Source organism: Bombina bombina, chromosome 6 (genome assembly GCF_027579735.1).
Source record: "Bombina bombina isolate aBomBom1 chromosome 6, aBomBom1.pri, whole genome shotgun sequence".
NCBI lineage: Eukaryota > Metazoa > Chordata > Amphibia > Anura > Bombinatoridae > Bombina > Bombina bombina.
The window spans coordinates 1,112,280,927-1,112,290,886 of record NC_069504.1 but is presented as its reverse complement, the minus strand read 5'-3'; the positions used below and the strand labels follow the sequence as shown (position 1 = coordinate 1,112,290,886).

Here is a 9,960-nt window from a genome sequence, read left to right as displayed (position 1 = left end):
ACCAATTTATTTGTTACATAACTAAATTTTACATTCATATAAAACAACAATAACCTGTGAATTTATATATATATATTTCTATTAATCTATCCATCTCTATAATATAACTTTTTACAACAAAAAAAATCCGTGGTAAAGGTCAGGCACTGTCATTCCTTTCCAATAGCTCCGCTGGTATTCTTTGGATGTATCTGATGCAAAATGTAATAAATCCTTATTTTCAAATAAAGTCAGTATAGTTTATCAATAACCAAAAATATGTTTTTATTTTATTTATAGGTATTATGATTGCAGGGCCATTGTAAAAAAGAAAATGTCATTGATGCACTCCACAAAGAGAGTGCGTTTTAACAGTTGGGAGATGGAGATGCGGGACAAGCTTCTTGAAGAGGCTGTTGTCACTGGAGAAGGAAGTGTCACTGGAGAAGGAAGCTCAAGTAGGAGAGACGAATCTGTCAGGGAAAAGAGAGCTGGTGAGTAAAATTATATATACGATTACTTTGATTACTTTGCATGGGTGTGGAAATAAAAACCAAAAAAAAAATGGAATAAAGTGGAATACAAGACAATTGATTTATCCTTTAGCTATTACAATTTCCCTTTTTTTTTTTTTTTTTTAAACAAATAAAGAAAGACCCATATCTGTAAGGCCAAAAAATCATGTATGACAGGAGTTGCATTCTAGGCAGCATATATAGTTACATAAACATATTTCAAAACTCAATTTCCATCATCCACATACATTGCTTGTGTATGTGAATTGTGAATGTGAAAGATGGAATATGAATGCATCTGGCATAGTTGTATATGAGAGAATCAAAATCACACTTTTTATAAGTCTGGTGAGGTAGCTTGATTGTCAAAATGCCATGACTACAAAAGCCTGTTCAAAGATACAAATGTTCAAATCCCAGCAGGGCCAACTCAGCCCTTAATCCTTCTGATGTCGCTCAAATGAGTACCATTACATTTCTTAATAATAAGTAACAACTATAACTATCCAACTGCCGATTTTTTTAAATTTTGAGAGCGAGCGCTGAAAATGACCTTCAAGACTTTGAGTACCACTGTGAGAAAGGCGCTATATAAATAATAATTATATATATATATCATCCTTCTCCCTCACCATGGCCCTTCTTTTGTGTTCCCCTCACTCCCCTATGCCCCTTCATTTGTTGTTCCTCTATATCCTTTTTCCTCATGTCATCTTTCTTCTCTTTCCCTCCCAAGGCCCTTTTTTTTTCTTTCCCTACCTCACCAATACCTGAATTTTATACGCTGTGGGCTTTGCATCCTTTTTTCTGTAATGTGACTTCAAATATTTAAAATATAAAAAATCGACCATGACCTTAAATGCCTATTAGGGTCTGTTGACAATATTTTCTATATATATTTCACTACCTGGCCTGTATAGGTTTTTTTTTACATTATGATTCACTCATCACTAACAACTTTTGTCCACTAATACACGTGTTAGACTTACCTGTCTCTTATCCTTGATGTTTTCCAGATCAACGAAAATACTCTGCAGGCCGATCATCAGCCCCAAGCACGTCTCAGCCAAGTTCTGGTAAGTACCTAAATAAGGAATACAAAGTAGGTTTTAGAATAAAAAAAATGGATTGAAGATTAGATTTCTACTCCCAGAGTATTACATTCAAATAGTAGTACCCTGTCCCAGTTCCCTAGCCCATCACTAATAACTATTGTTCACTAATACACATGTTAGACTTACCTGTCTCTTATCCTTGATGTTTTCCAGATCACCGAAAAAAATCTGCAGGGCGATCATCAGCCCCAAGCACTGATCAGCCTAGTTCTGGTAAGTATCTAAATAAGGAATACAAAGTAGGTTGTAGAATAAAAAAAATGGATTGAAGATTAGATTTCTACTCCCAGAGTATTACATTGAAATAGTAGTACCCTGTCCCAGTTCCCTAGCCCATCACTAATAACTATTGTTCACTAATACACGTGTTACACTTACCTGTCTCTTATCCTTGATGTTTTCCAGATCACCGAAAAAAATCTGCAGGGCGATCATCAGCCCCAAGCACTGATCAGCCTAGTTCTGGTAAGTATCTAAATAAGGAATACAAAGTAGGTTGTAGAATAAAAAAAATGGATTGAAGATTAGATTTCTACTCCCAGAGTATTACATTGAAATAGTAGTACCCTGTCCCAGTTCCCTAGCCCATCACTAATAACTATTGTTCACTAATACACGTGTTACACTTACCTGTCTCTTATCCTTGATGTTTTCCAGATCACCGAAAAAAATCTGCAGGGCGATCATCAGCCCCAAGCACTGATCAGCCTAGTTCTGGTAAGTATCTAAATAAGGAATACAAAGTAGGTTGTAGAATAAAAAAAATGGATTGAAGATTAGATTTCTACTCCCAGAGTATTACATTGAAATAGTAGTACCCTGTCCCAGTTCCCTAGCCCATCACTAATAACTATTGTTCACTAATACACGTGTTACACTTACCTGTCTCTTATCCTTGATGTTTTCCAGATCACCGAAAAAAATCTGCAGGGCGATCATCAGCCCCAAGCACTGATCAGCCTAGTTCTGGTAAGTATCTAAATAAGGAATACAAAGTAGGTTGTAGAATAAAAAAAATGGATTGAAGATTAGATTTCTACTCCCAGAGTATTACATTCAAATAGTAGTACCCTGTCCCAGTTCCCTAGCCCATCACTAATAACTATTGTTCACTAATACACGTGTTAGACTTACCTGTCTCTTATCCTTGATGTTTTCCAGATCACCGAAAACACTCTGCAGGGCGATCAGCCCCAAGCACGCCTCAGCCTAGTTCTGGTAAGTACCTAAATAAGAAATACAAACATAGGTTTTAGAAAAAAAAAGATGTATTGAAGATTCGATTTTTCGCACAGAGTATTACATTCAAAATGTATCCTGTCCCAGTTCACTAGCCCTGTTACCTTTTTCTTGGAAAGTTACTTTCCATGATCAAGTGTTGTGCTTCAAGATATAATGAACCAAACATTTTTCTTTCATGATTTCATACTAGAATCTGCTAGAACAGCAAATGAACCTACTTAATTACAGTATCTGATAATCAATTTTTCTTTGTTTTCTAATATTATCTTTGTTTTAGAAAGCAATAATGTAAGCCTGGTCCCCGTTTTTTTTTTTCTTTCCAACCCATGCATAGTGGCATAGTGCTTGCTTACATTCTTTATTTATAAAATAACAATAATAAGAAGACAACAAAACAAATGTTATGATAGGACTATACATTTATAATGCTGCTTTATATTTCCTGCTCTTTCAAAATATTGAAAGTCAAATATTTGTTTAATTATCCATTGTATCGCGATTTTAATATAATGACTTTCATCAGCCTGATAAGGATTCTGCCGGCCATCCACTTGTTGCGACTATCAGCTGACCATTCTCTGCTAAATGTATGGCACACTATTCACCTTTTCATTTAAAAAATTTTTTTTTAATGCTTTACCATTTTTAAAAAAATTTTTAAAATTCCAAATAAATATTGATGTCTTCACACAAACTTATTATCTATAATTTAGTATACCTTGGCTTGTGCTGATTTTATTCTATATTTAACAGTGTTAGTAACTCGGATTCGGATCCCACCAGTAGCAGCCTTCGGAAGTGGAGAGATGCCCACTACTCCTCCACGTAAGTTATAACAAACTGAAAATGTAAACAAACAAGACAGGCAAAAATTATCTTGACATTTTATGTAATTAAGCCTTTACTATATCAAAAATAATCATCTACAAATGATTTATAACGCAATTTTTCTACAAATAAATTTATTAAAGGGATACTAAATAAAAAAAAATTCTTTCATGATTCAGATAGAGCATGAGATTTTAAGCACCTTTCTAATTTACTCCTACTATCAATTTGTCTGTGTTCTCATGCTATCTTGATTTGAAAAAGCAGTACTGTAAGCTTTAGAGCCGGACCATTTATTGTTCAGCACCTGGGTAGCACTTTCTGATTTGTGGCTAAATGTAGCAAACCAATCAGCAAGCTCTACCAAGGTGCTGAACTAAAAATGGTCCGGGTCCTAACCTTTTATTAATGCTTTTTCAAATCAAGATAACATGAGAACAAAGAAAAATTGATAATAATAGGAGTAAATTAGAAAGTGGCTTAAAATTGCATGTTCTATCATAATCATGAAAGAAAAGATGTGGGGTTAGTATCCCTTTAATTGAATATAACTTTTATTTAGATTTGACAGAGAGATAAAATCGGTCCATCCTGGATATTAAAATATATTTGAGCGAATAATGTATAATAAAAGTTTGTGGATAGTCTGTTGCTGTATTTTTCTTAGATATTATGGAAGAAATATTTTAGCGAGAGTCTTTCTATGTCTGTACAACATGTCGACAAATACATTGGTTTTCATACAACAAAATAATATTTGATTACTGTTTCATCGATTTCAGAACTACGCAGCATTTCTGCAGGTGGAAGCCATAGCAGTCAACTGCATTCACCTGTTCTTTGTGTAGAGGGAAGTCCTGTTGAAAATATTCAAGCAACATGCTTTTCACCATCGTCATCTGTCATCGTTGACCAAACATCAACAGAAGACCATGCCCCCATTGTGGATGAGCAGACAGCCCAGACTCAAGCACCTCAACTGGAAGAACAACATCGTGTCACGATTTCCGTTCATCGCCGCCTCACTGCGGCTCCCGGAACTCTCCTGTTGTGTTTACGTCACGTTGCCTAGCAACGTGACGTATTTTCTGAACCTCCCTCTGATGTCGGATCTCTCTCTCATCCTTTAAATCTCGGCGGGAGATATTGTTTGGGGCCCGTTTGTAAAATCCTGTCTTCGGATCTGTGAGTACTCTGTTGATTTTTTCAACTCTTCCTCCTGAGATTTTCCTGTGCCTGAATTCCTTACCAATTCCTAGGAACCTCTCTCTGGATTTAATCTCCCTTGTTTATCTGACATTGCTTGTTTATTTGTTTTAAAACCTGCAAGAAGAAGTCTATCATTTGTTTGCTAATACCTGCTTAAAAGGACATTATCTTTATTTGTTTCAAATCTGCAAAGAAGGAGCTTTAATCATTTGTTTGCTAATACCTGCTTAAAAGGACATTATCTTTATTTGTTTCAAATCTGCAAAGAAGGAGCTTTAATCATTTGTTTGCTAATACCTGCTTAAAAGGACATTATCTTTATTTGTTGTAAACCTGCAAAGAAGGATCTTTAATCATTTGTTTGCTAGTAACCTACTTAAAGGGACATTATCTTATATGTTTCAAACCTGCAAAGAAGGAGCATTAATCATTTGTTTACTAGTAACCTGCTTAAAGGGACATTCTCTTATTTGTTGCAAACCTGCAAAGAAGGAGCCTTAATCATTTGTTTACTAATCACCTGCTTAAAGGGACATTATCTTTATTAGTTGTAAACCTGCAAAGAAAGAATCTTTAATCATTTGTTTGCTACTAACCTGCTTAAAGGGACATTATCTTATTCGTTGCAAAGCTGCAAAGAAGGAGCATTTATCTATTGTTTGCTGATAACCTGCTTAAAGGGACATTATTTCCTACTATCATTTGTTTACCAGTAACCTGCTTAAAGAGACATTATTTTAGTATTTCCTGTAATCAAGAAGATATACAGTGTTACTATTTCTGTTGGGAGAACCTTATACCCTACTTATTTGTTTCCTGAGTGGGTCACGTCCTGGATATTCCTCAGTGTGCTAGCGTGTGTTCTATCTTTCACGCTAGCAATTGGGTTAGATCTTGGGCTGACTACATACGGCTGACATTACAAACGGGCCATAAATGGACCCCACTGAATTATCCATGGCCGTGACTCACCAGGGGCAATTACTGGGATCCCATGCTACCCACTTGCAATCCTTGGACTCTAAGCTAGATCAAATAACTACATTATTACAGAGCTTGGTTGCTCCTATTCCTCCCAATCCTAATCCTATTGAGGCTTCTCCTCCTCCAAATCCCAACAACCAATTACAAGGACAATTGAGTCCCAGGATACCTCTTCCAGACAAATACGATGGGAATCCTGAAGACTGTAGGGGTTTTTTGAATCAATGCCGACTTCACTTTCGTAACAGTCCTATCCTCTTTGCTACTCCCTCTTCTAAGATTACATTCCTCATTTCTTTAATGAAAGGAAGAGCTTTGGCCTGGGTATCACCTTTGTTAGAAAAGAATGATTCTTTACTTCAGGATGTGGATACCTTTCTTTCAGTATTCTCTAATGTATTCGACAAACCTGGAAGGTCTTCCGCTGCGGAAGCCTCTCTTTTAGACCTACGACAGGGTGGTCAACCTGTGTCCCAGTATGCTATTGAGTTCCGCACTCTTGCATCTGAAACTACTTGGAATCAAGGAGCTCTTAGAGCAGCTTTTCGTAAAGGACTTTCAGAACGTCTCAAAGACGAATTGGTGTATCGGGAACTTCCAGAATCCCTTGAAGCCTTGATAAATCTTTGTATCTGTCTCGATTCTAGGTACCGGGAACGTCAACAAGAAAGAGAAAGAAATCAGAAGTCTTCAACTCGAACCCCTTATCGTCTGGCTCCTCGTTTTTCTAACCCAGTAACGCCTACTTCTTCCTCTCCTGACCAAGCTGAACCTATGGAAGTTGGAACCATAAAATTAACAGAAACTGAGCGTTTAAGAAGACGTTCTCTTGGCCTGTGTTTATACTGTGGCCTTAAAGGGCATTTATTAAGAGATTGTCCTACCAGGCCAGTAAAAGCCAGGGCTTAACTTTTGTCCAGGGAACTGGGTTAAGCCATAAAGAAGTTCATTCCCTCTATAATAAACTTTTTGTTCCAGTGACTCTTCAAATTGGTGGTAGCAAGATACATACCCAAGCTCTTATCGATTCTGGCGCAGGAGGAGTGTTCATTGACGCCACTTTTGTGAATACTCACACAATTCCCTTGATAAGAAAAAAGTTTTCAGTCTCTGTCTCTACTGTGAGTGGAGATCCTTTGGGTTCCGGATTCATCCAGTTTACTACTAAACCCATACTTTTTTCCGTCGGAGTCCTTCATTGTGAGAAGATATGTTTTGATGTTATTTCTACTCCTCAATTTCCTATAATTTTGGGTCTTCCTTGGCTTCAATTGCATAACCCCACTTTTTCTTGGACCCATGGGGAACTCACCTCTTGGGAATCTTCTTGCCATACTAATTGTCTTCAAGAACCTACCAAGGCATCACTCACTATTGCTCTCACTTTCGACACTACTGGTTCTTTACCTATGCCTTACCAAGATTTTGTCGATGTGTTTTCTAAGAAAGAAGCAGAACGTCTTCCTCCTCACCGTCCATTTGATTGCCCCATTGATCTCCTCCCTGGAGCTCCCTATCCTCGAGGCAAGACTTACCCACTTTCAAAGCCTGAAAATGTAGCTCTGGAAGAATACATCAAAGATAATCTGGCCAGAGGATTTATTCGACCCTCCTCATCTCCTGTAGGGGCTGGATTCTTTTTTGTGGGTAAGAAGGATGGCGGCTTGCGACCTTGTATCGATTACAGAGGGCTAAATCAAATTACCATCAAGAACAGGTATCCTTTACCCCTTATTCCCGAATTATTCACGTATCTTCAAGGTTCCACCATATTTACCAAGCTAGACCTTCGTGGGGCATACAACCTCATCCGTATGCGCGAAGGGGATGAGTGGAAGACAGCCTTTAACACTCGATTTGGGCACTATGAATATCTGGTCATGCCTTTTGGGCTGTGTAATGCCCCTGCTGTTTTTCAACACTTTGTGAATGAGATTTTTCGGGATGTTTTGAATATTTTTGTCATCATTTATCTTGACGACATTTTAATTTTTTCTCAAAACTACCAAGATCATATACATCACGTCAGGAGGGTACTTCAACGCTTAAGGACCAATCATCTTTTTGCCAAATTGGAAAAATGTTCTTTTCATCAAAGATCCATACCCTTCTTGGGATATGTAATCTCCGAATCAGGTTTTGAGATGGATCCAACTAAACTTTCTGCCATTTTGGATTGGCCTAGACCTGACTCTCTTAAAGCTCTTCAACGTTTTCTGGGTTTCGCCAGTTATTATAGAAAATTCATCAAAGGATTTGCTACAATTACGTCACCTCTTACGTCTCTCACCAGGAAAGGGCAAAATTGTAAAGCATGGCCTCCTGAGGCTGTTCACGCTTTCGATTCTCTCAAAGAAGCCTTCTCTTCTGCACCTGTCCTCCGTCATCCTAATCCGGATTTTCAATTCATCTTAGAAGTGGATGCTTCTTCTGTTGCTGCTGGGGCTGTTCTCTCTCAACGAATACCTGACACAGGAAAGATTCATCCTGTTGGATTCTTCTCCAAGAAATTCACCCCTTCTGAATTAAATTATGATGTAGGCAATAAGGAGTTGCTTGCCATTAAAATGGCCTTGGACGAATGGAGGCATTGGTTAGAGGGTACTTCCTTACCATTTACTATACTCACTGACCATAAGAACCTTCTATATCTTCAAACAGCCAAACGACTGAATTCCAGACAAGCACGTTGGTCTTTATTCTTCTCACGTTTTCATTACAATCTGTCTTATATACCCGGTTCTAAGAATATCAAAGCCGACGCCCTTTCCAGACAATTTCAAGATACCTCAACTCTTGAATCTAGTAACATTCTTCAACCTCATAAAGTCTTAGCCCAGTTATCAACTACCTGGTTACAAGATTTGCAATCTGCCCAGAAGAATCTTCCCTTGTCTTGTAAACCCCCTGATGGTCTTCTCTTTGTTCCTGAACGTCTTCGTTCCAAGATACTGTTTTGGGCTCATGACAGCCCTCTCTCTGGACATCCTGGCATCAGTAACACCGCTCGGAATCTCAAGAAACATGTATGGTGGCCTACTCTCTCTCAGGATGTTAAAGATTATGTCTCAGTGTGCACACAGTGTGCCGCCAATAAGACTCCTCGTCAACTTCCTTCTGGTTTGCTCCAGCCGTTACCCATTCCTCATCAGCCTTGGACCCATTTATCCATGGATTTTATTACAGACCTTCCTCTTTCAGCTGGAAACAACACTATTTGGGTAGTTGTTGACAGGTTTTCTAAAACAGCACACTTCATTCCTTTACCTGGTTTACCATCTGCCAAAATACTGTCGGAACTATTTCTTTCACACATTGTGAGATTACATGGCTTTCCTCTGGATATCGTCTCAGATAGAGGGGTACAATTTGTTTCCCGGTTTTGGAGATCACTCTGCAAGCACTTTGGAACTACGATCTCTTTGTCTACCTCACATCATCCAGAATCTAATGGCCAAACCGAAAGGGTAAACCAGTGCCTGGAAACTTATCTTAGGCACTATGTGGATCATCATCATTCTAATTGGAGTGGCTATCTCCCATTAGCAGAATTGGCTCATAACGCCCGATACAATTCCTCTCTTCAGACCTCTCCTTTTCATGCAGCCTATGGATTTCAACCCAGAACATTTCCCCTTCATACTTCTTCCACGGAAAATCCTGCTTCTGATCTAACTGCCCGGAGATTAACTCGTCATTGGAGGAGGATACGTCTTCTTCTTTCCAAGGCTTCCAAACGTTATAAGTTCTTTTCTGATCTTCGGCGAAAGAAAGCTCCCAAATATCGGCCTGGCGATAAGGTTTGGGTCTCTTCACGTCATCTTCGTCTCAAGCAGCCTTCCACCAAATTGGGCCCACGGTATGTGGGTCCTTTCCAAATACTGGGTCAAGTATGTTCTACTGCCTACCGAATTGCTCTGCCCAAGACTCTCAAGGCTCATCCTGTATTCCATGTGTCTCTTCTGAAGCCTATGTTGTCTAATAGGTATTCTAAACCTATGTTACATCCTCCACCTCTTTTGGTTCATGGACAACCTGAATTTGAGGTCAGTCACATTCTGGATTCCAAACTTCGTGGCAAGCATTTG

At 38.5% G+C, this 9,960-nt stretch overlaps 1 long non-coding RNA gene across 1 annotated transcript; it reads right to left on the bottom strand.

Annotated features, from left to right (window-relative positions):
* Window positions 1-2,742: 2,742 nt before the first annotated feature.
* Window positions 2,743-4,650, bottom strand: LOC128662476 (uncharacterized). The gene is made up of 3 exons (XR_008402787.1): window positions 4,513-4,650; window positions 3,570-3,691; window positions 2,743-2,835 (listed from the first exon to the last, which is right to left on the bottom strand). It is a non-coding gene; the product is annotated as an uncharacterized LOC128662476 (long non-coding RNA).
* Between the last annotated feature and the right edge of the window lie 5,310 nt (window positions 4,651-9,960).